At 41.3% G+C, this 19270-nt stretch overlaps 1 non-coding gene across 1 annotated transcript; it reads right to left on the bottom strand.

Annotated features, from left to right (window-relative positions):
• Nucleotides 1–18506: 18506 nt before the first annotated feature.
• On the bottom strand, nt 18507–18697 carry LOC142443894 (U2 spliceosomal RNA). The gene has a single exon (XR_012783620.1). It is a non-coding gene; the product is annotated as a U2 spliceosomal RNA (small nuclear RNA).
• Between the last annotated feature and the right edge of the window lie 573 nt (nt 18698–19270).

Below are 19270 nucleotides of genomic sequence, written 5' to 3'. Positions count from 1 at the left end.
CTCAAAAAGAAAATAACAAGAGACCCAATCAAGTAATGTGAAAAGATATGAACACAGTTCACTAAAAATGAAGGACAAATGATTAACAGATGTAAAAAAAATGCCCATGATCACTAGCCTTCAGTGAGATGCAAATTCAAACCACAATGAGAGCACTTAACACCTAATTCCAGCCAAAACCAAAGAAGCAAAACGACAAATGCTGGCGGATATGGAAGGATTGGGAGTCATATATACTGCGGGTGGACTTATAAATACATACAGACACACACAAGTACCATGCAGCCACTGTGAAAAACCATCTCACTACTTAAAACAACCAGTACTTGAAATCCCATATAAACCAGCAATACCACTAGTAGACATCATGGAAGTCTTATACCGAGGAATATATTTTTAAAAACAACAAAGGAAAAAAGATAAAGGTCCATCAAAAAGGAATATTAAACACTACATATTTTAAATGAGTCAAAAAGGATCTCAAAGGATAAAGGTTTATATTTTACCTTAACTGCATCTGCAATCATCCACTTTCCAAAGAATTCTGCATGACAACAAGGCCATTCACATTCTTGTTTAATAGTACAGTATCTCTCCAATTAACGGAATTAACATGGGTCAAGAGAGATCAAATGTAAAATCAGACATTGGACTTGGTACATATGCACACAGGATGAGTCCATCAGCTTTCCCAGTCTCTGTACTCATGTGATTTCCTGCAGGATTTACATTGTATTCAAACAATGTGGCAGACATTTTGTTCAGCCCTTTTGTCCAATTATTACATCATAGTTTATCCTATGGGCTTTCTGGAACATAAAATAAAATGTAATTGGATACTGGAGGCACTGTCAGTCACCAAAAGCATATGCATGGTAACGTTTCATGTATTCATGAGGTGTCTGCTATACAAATCCCAAACCAGAACTATGTCAGTTAGAATCCTAATGTAGTTTACTGACAGATGAGGCCAAAAAATTTGCAGTCACTATATTGCCAGAGCTTTCCTCCTGCATGCGATCAGTGTTATGTGATGTCAAGTGATTCCCTGTGGAGAGTTTTCCCATCTTGACTGAACTTAAGCCTTTTCACTGTCGTGTGTTTATGTCAAGAACACTGGTAAAATTTTACCCACACGCACTACAGCTACATGGGACTATCCTACAAGAAATAATTGATGAGACATGAACTCTTAATTTTTAAAAAAACTTTAGAGAGTAAATTGGTTTTCCATTCAAAACTTCCTATGTAGATTGCAATCCCCAAGATGTACCAGCACGCTCCCCACTTTCGCCCTCCCTGTGTTTTACCATCACTATTCATCCTTCTTTTCTGTTCTGTCTTGCTTTTAAGATTTTTTTTATCCATAAGCAAATGCTGTCCTTTTTATTTGGAATGATTGATTTTTTTAAGGAGTGTATACCTCTTGAATGTTATTCTTCCCCTCCAAGCCTGTACATTGTTGGGTTTAAACCTGGGTCAGAGGAGTGAGGACAGTTCTAGGAGTGAAGGGCTATAGTCTTGGTATTCCACTAGTTTCCATCAGACCAGTAAGTCTGGTCTATTTTACGATACTGAGTTTTGTTCCACTTTGTTCTCCCAGTCTAACAAGGACCCTCTTTTGAGATCCTTTTCAGAGTAATTAACAGCGGTAGCTGGGTACCACTTAGTTCTTCTTGTCTCAGGGTCGTGGAGACTGAGGTTTGCTGTAGTCCATTCATCCTCTGAACTAATTGTTCCCATACATCTTTTATTTTCTCCAGTCTTATTTTATGATACTTTTGTGCTGTGTCTGGGTGGTAACAAAGGCCATGCAGATGGAGTGGACACTACTGGCATCTGGGAGGGCACTCTGCTGCTTGGCATAGCTGTGATCCAGAAATACCAAATTCAGCTCTCGTTTGGGTACTGAAAGCCTGAAGAGCAAGGAGGTGCCCATGCACTGTGCAGAACTTTGGAAGACCCTCTCCCCACAACAGTTGGCCATGTCAGTAAAGTGACAGCCATTCAGAGAATGTGTAGTCACATGGTAAGTTACAATTATCTGGTCCTGCAATCAGCCTAGACCAAGCCGTAGTACCTCTTTGTTTTGGAAGATTTGTTACACTTGCCCCATTGAAAGGTTTTCTCATTAAGAATTTTCTCATGTTGAATTGTACTTGACTTCTGCATATTAGATATTCCACATTTAAAGGTCTTCATGTGTGAAAAATCTGATGTATTGTAAGGCACAGTTTCTGGCTGAAAGATTTACCACCATCACCATATATATAAGGTTTTTAACCAGAATGAATGCGTAGATGAGTTTTGAGATGTGATGTCTAGATAAAGGCTTTTCCACATTCACCACATACATGGGGTTTCTCTCCAGTATGAGTTCGCTGATGAAGAGTGAGCTCACTCTTCCTGATAAAGGTTTTTCCACATTCACCACATGCATGGGGTTTCTCCCCAGTATGAGTACGCTGATGAACAGTGAGGCCCTTCTTCCAGGTAAAGGCTTTTCCACATTCACCACATACATAGGGCTTCTCTCCAGTATGAGTTTGCTGATGATCAGTAAGAATATTCTTCCAGGTAAAGGCTTTTCCACATTTACCACATACATAGGGTTTCCTTCCTGTATGAAATGTCTGATGTGCTTTAAGGCAATGTTTACTGCTGAAACCTTTACCAAACTCACCACATACATAGGGTTTTTCTCCAGTATGAGTTCGCTGATGACCAGTGAGCTCATCCTTCCAGATGAAAGCTTTTCCACATTGACCACATACATGGGGTTTCTCTCCAGTATGAGTTCGCTGATGAATAGTGAGAACATACTTCCTGACAAAGGCTTTCCCACATTCACCACATACATGGGGTTTCTCCCCAGTATGAGTACGCTGATGAACAGTGAGGCCCTTCTTCCAGGTAAAGGCTTTTCCACATTCACCACATACATGGGGTTTCTTTCCTGTGTGACACATCTGATGTGCTGTAAGGTATCGCTTCTGGCTGAAAGCTTTACCACACTCACCACATACATAAGGGGTTTCTCCATTATGAGTTCCTAGATGAGTTCTGAGATGTGCTATATGAATAAAGCCTTTGCCACATTCATAGGATTTCTCTCCAGCATGAGTTCGCTGAAGAGCAATAAGATCACTGTTAGTACTGAAGGCTTTCCCACATTCACTGCACACACAGGGCATCCCTGCCACATGCGTTTTCTCATATTTCTTGAGGTATGATTTTCTATGAAAAGCTTGGCCACGTTCCAAGCATTTATATGTTTTTTTTCCTTTATCAGCTGTTCGATAATGTGCAGTGAGTTTGAATACTTTGTCGAATTCTTGCCCACACTGACTGCATTCATAATTCTTATTTAGTATATGAATGAACTGATGTTCACAGAGGATAGACTCCTTGATGAAGGTTTTCCCACATTTATCACCTATGTGTGGTTTCTCAATTTTGTCAGATTCCCGATGCTGAATGCATTGTGACTTCATACCACTGGATTTTTCACACTCTGAGAATTTCATTCCAGTACAAAATTGCTCGTGTTCAATTTCAAGGAAAGGTTTCTCATCCCCATTGAGCACAACTGACTTCTTTATTTTGCTGCTATTCTTCAGATTTAATGCAAGAATGATTAAACCTAATTCTACATTTTTTTCATGTAAGCCAAATATCTCATAATTTTCCTATAGAGGAAAATTATTTTTGTGATGAAAAATATTTTCCAATGTATTAAATTTATAGCATCTTTTGGTTTTGTCCAGATTTCTTTTATGTTGTGAGTGCTGCAGCGCATGATCATCAACGTTTTAGATCTCTGTAAAAGAACAGAACATTGAATCTTTTCATCATCTCGATTTACAATGGAACCTAAAAACATGCATTGATGCAAGGTAGATCTTTAGTGACAACGCTCATATGAATGTCAATAAAATACTGTGCTTAATGCTTCTTGCTCACCATTACAAATGTAATTGTGTAAACAATCCAAATTGTAAAAACAGTTACTGTAGAAACCGGGTTAAATATGAAAATGATGAATGAACCGATATTTAGTAGTTGCTTAAATATGCCCAAGAAAATATACAAAGAACGTAACACAAGCATGACCCTGAGACCCTTAGACCATAGGGGTGGTAAGGACTGCTAATTTCAGTTGCTAGACGTCAGATATTCATTCTACCAATCTTTACTGGAAGACAGCTAAGTACTAGACAAAGTTGGGAATGTGAAAAATGGAGACTGTTCTAGTTAGGAGAAAAAATTTTATAAGTATATATGAAAGTTATTACAGTACACAAAGATATTCCTTATGTTAATGGAGAGCCTACACTCTAGCTTACAAAACTCAATTTCCAGTGTCCTGTGGTGTCTTGCATGTTGCTGTGATGTTGGAAGCAATGCCACCCAGTATTTCAAATTCAAGCAGGATCAACCATGGTGCCCAGGTCTTAGTGGAATATCCAGAAAGACAGACTGGGAGCAGGAACTGGTAATTTACTTCTAGAACATGAGCCCCTCAACTTTACTGGCACTAGAATAACATTTTAGAAGTACTAACTTCTCAAAGTACAGTCAACAGCAATGATGTGAATGGAGTAACGCTTTGGGGACCTTCAGTGGGTGACATGGCATCAATGAAAATGAGAAAAAATGAGTGAAAATAATTAGAAGATGAAATTTATGAAGTATTATCAAGAATAATTTTAAGTTGTCAAAAGCAAAATGAAATGTTCACATGCTTACAGTATATGTATTATTGGACATTAAGTTGTAGCCATTTTAATTAGAGAATCAAGTGGTTTATATGGCTGAGATTGACAAATTCAAGAAGACTAGTGTTATATTCAACATCAAAAAACACATTGCAAACTCTTTCCTGAAGTTCAATGTTGTCAGTGGTAGGTTAAGAGTTATGCGCCTGCAAAACCAGTTACTACAAGTGTTATTTAAATTTTTTCACCAAGTGTTAAATCAAACAAAGTGTGGGATCAAGCCCCATAGTCAAATGAGTCCTTAGGAGCAGCATGTGAAATTAAGGAAGACGAAGCAGACAGCAAAGACAGGGTACTGAGGCCTCATCTGCAATGCCGAATAAGTGATCGAGTTCATTTAACAGTGAATTTATACAGTAGCAAGGCATGCAAGCCTTCAGCAGGCATATACAACAAAATGGGCAAAATATGAATCTGGGATAGACTGATTCTTTTAGGAGAAAGCTTCATGACAAGTATCAAGCTGTGGGAATTGAGGACCAGGAAGAGAATAGAAGCAGACAAATTCGCTATTGTCAGAATTAAAGAAGCCTGTAAGACCAGGATTCTGGATGGAGGGAGCCTTCACATCGGTGGGCTACAGGAGACTCGCAGTCATAATTTTTCTATTAAACTTCATCACCATCATCCTCACAATATCCTCCCATTAAAGTGATACCTTAATGATATCTCATAAAAGCGCATGGCTAATCACGAGCAGCCCCCAGTTTTTTTCTGTAAGAACAGAAGTGTTATTGTTCTCCCTGCTCAAGGAATAAGTCACTCCCCTCTATCTGCTCTCAGCACTGGAGCTAAGTAACTCAACCAACTAGTTCAGGGACCTCCATGGTCAGACACTGACCACCTTGTTAGGTATGTATGTGTGTGTAAGTTTGGATAGTAAACTGGTTTATATATGGTTGGGGGAAGGGAGACACCTGTTTTGGGGTGGGGGGATGGCTTGCATGGCCCTAGACTATGTAAATTGGTGATAGAATACAGTCTCTTTCTCTATTCCACTCAGACCAGGCATCAAGGAGGTGGCGAGTGCCTACATGCTTTTGTCTGCCTTTTTAGAGCTGTGGTTCAATTATACAACTATCCCTTAGCACTCATCCAGAAGGCATTTAAGAGACAAAGAAACAGTTGACTCCTAGAGTGACAGCAACAAAGGGAACCTGTTTAGTCTATTATCCAGGTTCTGTTTTCCACAAAAAGGAAATTTAAGGGGTGGGGTGCGGTTGATAAAGGGGAGTTGATATCAAGAACTTCAAGAAGAAATTGTTTTGAAACTGATTGTGGTATCAGTTGTAAAATGCTGCTGGATGTGATTTAACTATGGAATGTTCTGATATGTATAAGAGCTCCCAATAGAATGATTTAAAAATATATTCAAAATTTGACCTGACTTTTGCAGACTGAAATTGCAGACATGCATTTAATGACAGAACCAAGAATACAGGATTTTAAAAATGTCTCATTTTCACTGACAAAATTATCAGAGGAGTAAACAACTTTAAAGATAATCTCACAGGTGGAAAAACATTGAAGGTAGAATGCTAAGGGATAGCCTACATTGATAACTTTTCTGCTGGGAAGATGGCCTTAAATACCTTAAAATAACACAAGTCATAAACGTGTTGCATCAAAAGGAGTAAAATATAGAGAAATGTGTATGTTAAGAAATCCCAACAGTGAAGGCAATTTGACCATCTCTATTCGAAAAAGGAAAGAATAAAGAAAACTTTAAAGGGACAGGAGAACAAATGAGCAAATGGAAATGAGAGACTTAAGGGAAAATCCAAGTGGGGAAGCAAAGGAGCTCCAAGCTGGGGGTGGAGAGATACTACAAAGGGAAATCCATTCTTATTCAATGGGGGAGGAATGTGCTGTATTTGGAGGATGATTAAGAATTAAATGTTCTAAAAAAAAAAAAAGAATTAAAAGTTCTCTGTTTGGAGAGAAGCTTGCAAGTTAAGACTTTCATAGTAAGGTGGGAGAACATAAAAAAGGGAAAGGTTTGGGAATCTCCAAGAAAGAAAATTGTGGAACCAAACATACAAATCAATGGAAATCTAATCTCACAGAGCTAGAGGAGTTTTTCTCTGTACATCTATGGAAAGTGAGGAGTCACATTGAAGCACGGAGTTTCAGTGTATGATCTGACACCTATCATGGATGCGAGGCCTTATGCCAGTTGAATCAACTCCCCCAGAAAATTCCCCTTAAGGTTTTTTGCTCACACACCTGAAAAACTTCCACTACAGCTTTTTTCTCACACAGACCACAGTTGTTCTTGTTCCAATTGAGACAAAGCTTCTGGGTTGACAACAAAATAACCAATTCATAAGAAATTGCAAAATATTAGACACACAAAAATTAAACATAGGTTTGTGAAGCCTGTAGTGGTGCATTTCTGGGGAAATAATATTCAAAGCAACAAAGCAAAGGGTGTTCGTTCAAGTGTATTAGACTGCACCCTCTAACCTAGGACCAGAGGATGCAATGAGAATCTACCTCTTGAGTTCACTACAGACACTGCAAAGATTTTAATACGTAAGGTGGGAATTCTCCTCACCAATGCAAACCAATTTGCAATAGTTGTCCAACATCACATCCTGATACAGGGTCTTCTGAGCAGAGTTCAGGAGCTGCCATTCCTCCCAGGTGAACTTTACAGCCACATCATCGAATATCAGTGATTCCTGTAGAAAGAGGAGACTATTTAATGAGGTATTTTCCATTTGAAGATTTAAGAGAGTGTATCTTACAATAAAGAAAGCAAGAGAGTAATAAAAACTATTCTGTGATAGTGCATTCCATAATTTGTGGTAAACTGAAGGTTGAGAGAAACTATTTGAACTTATTGCTAAACTTGCAACCACGGGCACAAAAAACTAGCCCTATTTTGAGAAAGATCTCATTGTTCTGAGATAAAAATGGTTTCAATACACGTTCTTCAGGCCAAATAAAGTGCCCCCTGCAAAAGCACTCCATTACGGAGCAGTCTTAAAGGAGCTACCATAGTAGATTCCTCATTTCTGTCTCTGGATAAGTCGCTATGCCTGAATGCTGTCTGTAGATAAGAGCAATCTTGTTCTATAGCAAACAATCCATAATTGTAGCAAAACCTGGGTAGGTTTGGGAGTGGGGGTGGAAGGTTTGAGGTCAGCTACCACTAGGTCAAAGTGGCGACTCACCTCCATTTTTTAATTGTTACCTGCTTATATTACCCATTGACTATATAAGTTAACTGTAACATGTACTTGACTTATGAGAGATTTGTAAGCCCCTTTATTTATACCCATTGGAAAATACATTCCCTCTCAGTTTTGACATGGGAAGAGGAGTCCCTGTGCCTGTTGTCTGTCTTATCTTTAATATTTTCCACAATCACAAAGTTGCTCCTGAGGACCCGTTTGAGTGTTGGGGCCACCCATGCCCCAACAATAATGCACCCACTCATAAAACTAGAATTTTCAGAAGTGAAATTATCTGAATGATCTAGAAAGAGCTCAGATTTATACTCACACACTGTAGATAAACACAGACCTGTTTATATTAACAAGCATGTTAACAGTATATGTGAAATGGAATTAGGAGTCCTAACAGCATCTCCATTATGAGATGTTCTATACCTTCAGTGCTGACAGCTATCCGGCTCAATTCAGAACTGATCCCTATGATGGAAGTTCAAAGATACCTCAGTTGTCCAAAATTTGTTGTCAATTCTTACATAAGTCATTCTGCCCACAGCACTGTCTCTCTTCTGGGTTTATTAATCCTTTGCTATGGCCACACAAAACTCATAGATAAAAGTGATTTATTAATGAACAAGGTACAACTCAGGATCAGGAACAAGATGCTATAACTCAGGACCAAGAACAGAAAGTTTATAGGCAATATCTACCTTCCTGAGTGCAGAACAACGTTCTATACTCCTAAAGGCCACTTTAGAACAAGGTCCTCTTGCCTACCTTCGGACAAATTCTTCTCAGCCACCTTTGGAGAGTATTGACTTAACTTTAATTACAATGTCCTCTTGGACCTCCCATCTTTCACTATATGCTCTCCAATGGGCCTCTCTTGGTTCTGTTGCCATTCTAATCTTGCCTAGGCGAGAAAGGTGCTAGATGGGCCCAAGAAGCCATCATGTCAAGATGCAGAGACAGAAAGAGTGAGGGGCGGGATAGAGAGAACTGCCTGCAGGCATGGTTGAGAAGAGACAGTGGAATATTGGCCTGTCATCTGACCTGCTGGTTTGGTTTTGTTAGCTCTTGCAGGCACATGGTTCATCTTGAACTCTTGAATTGGGAATTTTCCAGCTTCCAGAAATGCAGGAGCCATTTCCTTGACATCCCTGTAACTGGGAGTCACCTGTGTGACCTAATTTCAGAGTTTCCACCACTCTGTGAACCAAAAGCCTGCTATGTGACCTTCCCATTTGGGTTCCTCAGCCTGCAACCTATTAGCTGACTAGATTCAACAACTTCACTTTGTGAGGCAGTGGACTGTGGTCTCACCTGATGATCTGGTTCATCAGCCTTTGTAAACACATCAATGAGGTGAATCCACCAGACCAGCGGTTCTCAATCTATGGGTCTCAACCCCTTTGGGGATCGAATGGCACGTTCACAGGGGCCACCTAAGACCATCAGAAAACACATATTTCCAATGTCTTAGGAACCAAAACACCGCTCCTCTATCTGTATCCAGGCAGGTCCACCCACGTGCAGATACTCCCACATATGAGTACCGGGTGTGAAGACTATTACCCATACTACACATTGCTTCAAAACAAAATTTCATTTATTTGTCATTAGAAACAAATATTTCACAATATCTAATTACATATTGTTTTGTGATTAAACACTATGCTTTAATTATGGTCAATTTGTAACAATGAAAACACATCCTGTTTACATTAAGATTCCTAACAGCAGCAAAATTACTCTTATGAAGAAGGAAGGAAAATAATTTTATGATTGGGGGTCACAACGTAAGGAACTGTATTAAAAGGTTGCCGTATTAGGAAGGTTGAGAACCACTGCTCCAGAGTGATAACTGACCTATGGATTTGGGACTCACCAGCTTCCACATCTTGAAGAGTTATTTACTTGGTGGCTATTTAGTTTTGCGAGATACTGCAGGGCAAATCATGGAACATCCTGAACCTCTACCTCATAGGGACAGGTCTACTGCTGGTCCTGCAAAATGAACTGTAATATTCATGGAGCAAGAGATATACCAATGAAGATAATGACCAGGGCAGATGGGACACAGTGACAGAGCCAATGGTGAGAGATCCACAAAGAGCTTTTCAGCCAAGATTGTCGGACAGGCAGGCAAGATCAAGAGGACCATATCACCAAGGAGCTGAGAGGAGACTGTAAAGATGGAACTAAGAAATGAGCCTATATTGAGAAGGCACAATGGCTGAGAGGGGCAGAAAGAACAGGCCTGCTCTGAAGAGGAGCAAATCTGCCTACATGTTTCCTTAATATGAATCCCAATGTCTATCCTATTGATTCTGATAGCAAGTTACATTTTGTTACTTAATAAAACTTGTACCTATGACTGGACTGTAATTTATATGTGGCCACTGCAAAAAATTAATGAACTGAGAAGGAGATAACTGTGGTAAAGATAACTGCTGTTAGAACTGGAAAACCATTGGAGAGTACATGTATGTTTAAGTTCACATGAATCAGGGCTGAAGCTGATAGTTGATTCTCCTACATCTAGAATTAGAGGAGGTGAAAAGCTGAGACCCATTTTTAAATTAGTATTGCTACAAGGCCCATTCAGATGCATTAATGAGAATGCTGCAGTTTGGGAGACTATTTAATACCACGTTCAGAAAGAAACATTAAAGAAACTTACTCAGACAAAAAACCCATGGAATAATCGACTTTCCTAAAGAAGTGATCTTATTTCTCCTTAAAAACAAAGCATAGTGTTAAATTTGAATGATTCTCATGGATTGCCCATAGAATAATGAATTATCAGTTGAAAGCTCATATCACCCAAAGAATCCGTAGTGATGTATTATGTTCAATGTCAGTAGTTTAGTGTTATTCCTGTGATCAACATATTCCTAATCTTCTCCATCCCAATGTTGAAGTCAGAGTCAAAGTTCATCTCTAACTTCTACTATTTCAAATTTCCACTTTCCAAGGAACCGAATCAGTTATTATACAGGTTCTGCACTTCCAGTAGGAAATACAGAAAAGGATAAAACGCATCAGAATTACCTGAGCCTTGGTCATTTTCTTTGGTCCTTGTAACATTGCCAGGAACTGGGATGTTCTATGTTTGTCTTATCTGTATCAGCTCCAATGATGCTCACGAATTTCAGTCTCTCAGGAGGACATCCCAGAAATAATAATACCCAAACCAGGCACTTCTTCCTCCTGCAGGCTGATGGGAGGATACAATGTGAGTAGTTTAGGTCCAGATGCTGTAAGTGTTCCTGTCCGTCTTCTTAACACAGTCCCCAATACTGTTAACGGTCTCCTACTGAGTGACGGAAAACATGTTAACACCATGAGCAATAAAAGTTAAAACTCATAATTTTCAGACCTATGAGTAAAAGATGACTTTATAATAAATAGAGATTGGACAACCAAATACACATGTCAAAAAGAAGAAACAATAAACCTGGACCGCTACCTCAAAGCACATGGACTATCAATTCCTTACTGTGGGACTGTCAAGGAGAATGACAAATCAATGAACCTTTATGATGATGGTGTTAATTAAAGCATCTGGAAAGTTTGAAATGGGCTATATAAAGAACTATTATAAACGGAATGCTATTTTTCTACAGGAGCTGTAAATTGTACAATCACTTTAGAAACACTTTCAAAGTCACCATCAAGGAGAGTTACACATATAAGCACCGATAGGACAGAGGAGAACTGTTCTATACTTTCTGAGACTAGAAAGCCACGGCAGGCAGCTGATGAGTTTGTACCTCTAACCTTGAGGTTAGCAATCCAACACTTAACACATGTCAAAACCAGGGCTCCAAATTAAACACTTATACATCATCTATTAGTTTAAAATCTATATACATGTATGTATATAAGAATGAAGAAGTAAATATCCCCCCAAAGTGAGTGCACTTTTGAACTCCAAGACAAATGACATTTTAATTGTAGTATTATTTGCAGTAACCCAATGCAGTTAGTTGACCTGTACGTCTTTCTAGAGATGGTCCCTTAACTCCTTCCAAATGTTTAGGTGGGTGTGTCATCTGACAATGTGAATGAGGAAAAGGAGATCTGGTGGCATAGTGGTTACTGTTGGGCTTCTCACAGCAAGGTCAGCAGTTGGAAACCACCAATTTCTCCTAGAACGAAAGATGGGGATTTCTTCTTTCACGAGTGACATGGCTTTCTAGTCCACTAAAGAGTGACAGTCTTGGAAACCCACGTGGGGCAGTTGTACCCTGTCATACAGGCTCGCTATAAGTCAGTGTTAACTTGATGGCAATGAGTTTGGTTTTTTTGGTTTAAGAGAATTGTGAAAATTGCCAAACAATAGATTGGTACCCTTGAGACTTGGGGCTATGCAAGTAAGCTGCCTGAAAACTCAACCTGGAAATGAGTCACATTGGACATCCTGTTAGGTTTAATTGAGAAATTTCTCAGACAGAAATTGGGATCTCACTACCATCGAAAAAAGAGAAAGAACCAGGAGTAGGGGCCTTTGAAACTCAGATCCTTGCACTGAAACTCTTCAGTCCAGCAGACAGGCAGCTGTGACACAAGAGAGGAAGTGATGGGGAGAAGCAGCAACAGAGACATGGTGGCTGCAGAACCAAGAGACTGAAACAGAGCAGTGCAATTCCGAGGCCACGGAACAAGAGAGCTGAGTGCCTCTGGGCAGGAGGTTAATACGTGAAGTGGTGTACATCTGAGTATTTATCTGGGGAACCAGATCTGCCAACCTATACAGAGGTCCATGAGTCTAAGGGACAGAGTGGGCACTTATCTGCAGAACTAAAAGACCTTTGTAACACTTGCCCATTCAGGACAGAAGCCAAGGGGCTGCAGGGCCGCACTTTAGCTGCAGGTATGGCTGTCAAGATGCTGTCCCAAAGTAGAACTGTATCTTGAGTCATTTAGGATCCAAATTGTGTATTAGGGTACAAAAGTTACCCCTATGCCAAATATAATTTAAGGAGAACATTTATTGAACTTTAAGAGACAACAAGAGACACACACCATATGGATAAGGGAGACCATTAGCACGAGGTCAAAATAACACCTGAGGATTCACAGCCTGGACCCTGGATAACAGGGCATAGAACAAAAGGCATGTCACAGATCATGACTGGTGGCAGATCAATACATCACAGGTACAGGTGGGACTTCAGAAGCAGGAAAGGCACCATGAGTAGGACATGCACCTCATTCAATAGAAGGACTTACAAGACTGGTCCAGGGCTTTCATACAAAGCCAGTCAAGGCAACAGTCACGACAATGTCCCTTGTTCTGTCTTCAGTAAGGTGACCTCCATCAGGCATACACCGAGGCAGGCCCGCAAAGAGGGCTGGCTGCAGAGTTAAGACGATCTACTTTCTAATGCATTTTCCCAGTGGGAGGGATGATCTATATACTTCGTTAATGATCAGAGAGAATTTAATGGCGGCTTAATCAAAGTGGGGCGCAGCAAATGGACACTGTTATCACTGTCATCAGCAATAGAAACCTAAAACCCAATTCACTGCCATTTAGTGGATTCCAATTATAGCGACCTTTTAGGAGCAGTTGGAACTGCCCCGGGTGGGTTCCTGAGACTAACTCTTGACAAGAGTAGAAACCCTGCTTTTCTGTCCAGGTGTGGCTCGTAATTCTGAACTGCTGACCTTGCAGTTAGCATCCCAATCTGTAACCACTGAGGCCACCACTTTTTGCAAATTGAGCGCTCAGAATTTAAGAAGCTCTAATACAATTATAAGCGGTTGTCCATCCAGTGAATTCTGTCATTCAGGGAGAGGTGCAAAGCCCTCTGGCCCTGACGGGCAGGACAGCCAGGCGATTGCGGTGGGTGCTCTCCCCGTCGGACCCCAGAAAGCATGGCTCCCGCCTGCTGCCCACCGAGCTCCTCTGCCCAGCCTCGCCCTCAGGAGCCCGGGTCCTGACGCCGCACGTCGGCGCGTCGCTCGCCCTGTTTCAGAGACAGAAACACACTTGTTCTCCTCTCTCACCGTCGTCCCGACAACTTACACTTACTTCCCAAAGGCTCCACCGCCCTGGCGGTGCTCAGGACCCTCCTCAAACTCCCGCTGCAGCTCGGAGTGTCCAGGGATGGTGTGTGTGACTAAGGCGGCCGCCAAAGGCCAAAATAGACGCCAGACGCTGGTGACACGCACTTCCGGCCCTGCCCTGCACAGACTTGGTGGAGGGCGCCATGCTTAGATTGTTCTAGTTTCATACACCTTATTCGCATGGCCGTAAAGGTGGGGCTGGTGTGTGTGTGTGTCCCACTTGTTCTAGTTTCGTATACCTTATTTGCATGGCCTTGCGCATTCATTTGGAGGGAAAGACAAAGTGTAATAGCCTGAGTGGAACCACCTTGTAGCAGTCTCCATTTTGTGTCAAGCTATGGAAATTCCCCTGAGGTTAAGGTCAAGCAAACATTTGCCAGAAAAAGCAGCTGAAAGATAAGGCCACACATCTATCTCAAAGGAAAAACGACGTTTCAAAATGTCAAGGCTAACTGCAAAGTCTGCTTCTGTTCTTGCTTGCTTGCTTGCACAGCTAAAAAGCCCCCATTGTTTACCCCACCCTATAAAAACCCAAGTCTGGAAGCGATGGAGACCAGCCATTCTCCCTCTGTGTTAGAAGTAAAAACCCTAGAACGCTTTTTTGGCTTTTATAAATGCTACTAACCCAAACTTCACCAGGGATGGTTGGCTATGTCGTAACCCAGCACCACCCTACTTTGTAGGAATTGGATCTAACGATACCTCCTCAGTAGCCAACATCACACTGTCCAATGATAAAAATAACAGTAGTGTGTGCAGGTGGAAGGAAGCTGGGGAAAGGTCCACCTTAACTCTGGAAGACTGACAAGGGAAAGGACACTGTTACCAAACCAGCTGGAAACCCCAACGGTACAGTCAGTATTGTGCCAGTGTTTGTTATACCCAGTTCCAAGGAACCCCTTCCGTTAGAAGCCACACCAGGAATGTGGTTTGCTTGTTCTACTGGAATCACTCCCTGCCTGTTCTCTACAACCTTACTCACCTCTAACCACAAAGGACTTTGTATATTGGTTCATATTTTACCCCAAGTATTTCTGTATTCAGGGGAAGCTGGGTGGCAGCATTTTAACACTTATTCCAGAGTCAAAAGAGCCCCCATTTTGGTTCCTTTATTTGTGGGACTAGGTGTAACTGGGTCAGCATCAGTAGGAATGGTGGCCTTTATACAAGGAAATGAAAATTATAAAATTTTAAGTGAGCGAACCGATAATGATTTACTGGATTTGAAGAAGTCTTTCAGTTATCTAGAAAAATCCCTCAATTCCCTTGCTAAAGTAGTATTACAAAACAGGCGAGGATTAAACATTTTATTTCTTAAGCAAGGCGGCCTTTGTATGGCTATGGGTGAAACTTGCTGCTTTTATGCCAAGCATTCAGGAATAATCAAAATACCTTAGCTTTAGTCAGAAAAAAAATTAAGCAAGCGAGAAGAAAACAGAAAAAGCCAAGACAGCAAATGTTTAGCTGGTCTCCATGACTCACCACCCTAACCTCCAGCCTAGTAGGCCCTCTGCATTTGCTTTTAATAGGACTAACTTGTGGCCCGCTAATCATCAATAAATTAGTGCAGTTTGTACAAGACCGAGTGCAATCTGTCAAGTTGTTGGTACCAAGTAAATCATATGACCGGGTAGGCCAGAGTGAACCCTTTCCACAGCCCTGTGAACGCTTGCACCTGGAAGATTCACAGGTGGAATAACCACAGGGAGGAATGTGATAGTTAGCCTAAGTGGAACCATCTCGTAGCAGTCTCCATTTTGTGTCAAGCTATGGAAATTCCCCTGAGGTTAAGGTCAAGCAAACATTTGCCAGAAAATAGCAGCTGCAAGATAAGGCCACACATTTATCTCAAAGGGAAAAAAAAAAGATTTTAAAATGTCAAGGCTAACTGCAAAGTCTGCTTCTGTTCTTGCATATTTGCACAGCTGAAAAGGCCCCATTGTTTACCCCCCCTATAAAAACCCAAGTCCGTGAGCGATGGAGACCAGCCATTCTCCCTCTCTTCAGGGAGCTGGTCCCTGCACAGGTTTTTTCTCTTTTCGGTCCCCCTTAAATAAACTGTTTAGCTTCTTACCAGAGACTGAGTTGTTCTTGTCCGGTTCATGTAAAACACCTTGACTTCCACTAATGATCTCCTTCATCCGGGTGACTTCTGTTTGTGTCTTTGTATTCTTTGTCTCTATTATGACTTAATAAATGTTCTCCTTAAATTATGTTTGAGATTGGAGTCCCTTTTGCAGTTTGTAACAGAGCACAAGCTAGTTTCTGGTGGCAGAAATGAGTGAGGAGGCACACACAGGACAGATCTGTTCTGGAGACCCATTTTCAGTGTAGTTTAAAGGGAACACTTGTTAACTCTTAAGAGATACAGGCAGCACAAAGACACAAACACATCATCTGGGTGAGGGAAGCCACCTACAAGTGGAAATGGCTTCCCAGGTTCACAATTGAGATGTCAGCTAAAGAGGGTGTGGGGGAGGGGAGGGGCAAAGGAAATGGTCATAAAAGCATGATTGGTGGCCAATCAATACATCACAATGACAGACACTTCTTTAATATTGGTCCAGGGCCTCTGAGACCCCTGTACAGTCTCGTTTGGTTACCTCCATCAAGGACACACAGGCTTGTAAGCTTATAAGCAAGACCGCCCTCCCCAGCTGCCTGGAGAGAGATGAAGGTAATTCACACTCCAAAGCCCTCTGCCTGAGGGCCATGTTACCTACAACCTTGCTTCCTAGACAGAAAGCACTCCATGGAAGCTTCCTCTGTGTGGGGTTCTGCAACCTATGTGAGGACTAAATCTATCCGGGGATCTGGGGCTGTCACTGCTACTGTGCCCTTTTGCAAAAGCAAGGTGCTGAGAAGTTAAGCTCTAATACAGACCTCGGTCATCAGGGGAGTGGCCTGATGGCTGCAAGGCTGGCCTCTCCTTGCAGTAAAGGCCACGCTGGGGTCCCCTGCTCTCCTGCCTGAAGATTGACAAGGAGGGAACGAGCCCCAGGCAAGAACCCACCCTCAATCAGGCCTTTCTGGTGTGAGATGTGAGGGTGAATGAGGGGCTCTGGGCAGGAAAAGGGGACCGGCATATTCCCATGACCTAAGGCAAAGAGGCTTGTAACTAGCTCAGAAAGGATTTAACTGGAAATATGCCAGGGGGTCGTGGCGACCTGGAACTCAGGCAGACAGGATGCAGGAATAGTAATATCCGTGGGGATCGGGGCACAGCTGGGGATGCAGGGTCTGTAGGGGACTCAGAGCCTGGGTTGAGCATAGAAACAGAGACTCACTTACTCTTGGGGGACGCTCAGGCTGCACCTTCTCAGTCAGAGGAAGTGAGTTCTGCAGGAAATTGTGTCACCTGGGTAGGGGTGGGGTGTTTCCCAAGGGGCGGGGTCTGGAGGTAATGAGGGCCTCCTGGAGGGAGGGGCCTGGAAGTGAAGCTCAAAGCCTGGAGTGGCAACCATTCCCTTCTTAGTATCTTCTTAGTCTGGAAGTTCTGCTAAAAGCTCTTCACTCTGGGTGACCCGGCTTGCATTTGAAACACCTTGCATTTGAATCACAATAACACACAAGCCTGGAGAGAAAGACAACCTGACAGAAAAGTGGTGGGTGGAGGGCTTGCTTCCCAACTTCTTAGACTTTTGTTAATTAGCAATTCAGGAAAAGAACATCATATTAAAACAAAACAAAAAAATTGAATGGGCTAAGTCTTTCCTTTAAGAACAGTTCTAAGTAGACAGAGGTAATAAAGTGAGCACACACCTGATAAAAATGGGCCGTGTCTTAGGGACAATTGAACACATCACTGAGTGATTGAAATTAGCAATTCAGAGAGAAAGAACACCTCCTTAAATTAGCTGAGGAGGTTTCTGATCTATTTCATTGTTTCACCTATAATCACATGGGTTGTCTTTTCTTCATCTGAATTCATCTAATGTCCCATTCAATACCTTATGTACATTGGTCTGTCCTTGATAGTCAATGATCCACAAGATTTTTACCTTCCCAATCTTTAGTGTGGCCAGGATTGTTTATCATTGCTATTGAAACAGCAAGTGAAAAAGCAGAATTTGGACTCACAATGAAAAGTAGTCAGTGATCATCAGGCAACCACAGAAAAAAAGGGCTTAAAAGACTTTTGACAGAGGACAATTTCTATTGGACACTGAGATAGAATGAATTTCTCTGCCTTGGGAATGTGTTCCTTATCAACTCTGGAAGAAAGCATATTGCAATTTAAAAACCAGCAACAACAGTTTCTTCCCTCTTTTCTCTTGTCTCAAGTCTTAGTCTGCTTCTTAACTTATGTCTATTTGTCTAAGCTTTTACTATGCTGCTCTCAGTTTCCAGCATAATTGATAAAGTGACCGATGGGGAAGGTCGGTGGGGGGCGGGGGAGGTTCTTGGGTTCTTGAATAAAAATTTGGTCTATATGGAGCAACAAAAATTTTCTTTCTTTCTTTCTTTCTTTTTTTGGTGCACCATTCCTGGAAGCACTGCAATACCAGGTCGATGCGTGGAGGGGACGGAGCAAGCTCCTATTCCAACTCCCTGCTCCAAAAATCCATTTAATATATTGTCCTCGGATAGAGAACGTATCAGATATTAAACTGATAAGAACAGATACTACACTTGATCTTAGCCAAAAGGCCGAGAAGCGATCATAGAATGCAAAAACAGTATTGTAATATATATTTTCAAATTTCAACATAAGTACAATTTACAAATATAACACATTAAAATTATGTATAGTATTTTTTTCATGGACATATTTCTCATTTGATTGAAGTTTTTGAGTAGATTGCTGTCGTTGTTTAAAAGGTCATGAAATTTATCCCAAGAATTTGTAAAATTATGTCACACATGAAATTGCTTTCAAAGTCTCAACACTTAATTGTGATTTTTCTGATGTACACACTTTATTTAACATAGAAAAAACACATTCAGTCGCAGCATTAGTTCCTGGTAAGGACAGCAGGTATTTCACAATTTTTAGTGCATTATTGTATGGAACATGGTTTGTTTCAAAATGATGAAATATTTCTAACCATTTGTTCTCTATTGTGAGTTTTGCTGATGCCCAAGGTTTAACCTTTTCCTTATCAATATATTTTTAATAATAATACTGTTAGGTTTCTCTCTCCGGCCTAAATCTCAGCCTCGGTCCTTAGCTCCACGCGAGAAAGATTTCACGCCGAAGCCGGGCTCGTGATCCAAGTGAATTTAATGAAAGTT

This window comes from Tenrec ecaudatus, chromosome 3, assembly GCF_050624435.1.
Source record: "Tenrec ecaudatus isolate mTenEca1 chromosome 3, mTenEca1.hap1, whole genome shotgun sequence".
Lineage (NCBI taxonomy): Eukaryota > Metazoa > Chordata > Mammalia > Afrosoricida > Tenrecidae > Tenrec > Tenrec ecaudatus.
Note: the sequence above shows the minus strand (reverse complement) of the source record. Positions and strands in the feature narration are given on the sequence as shown.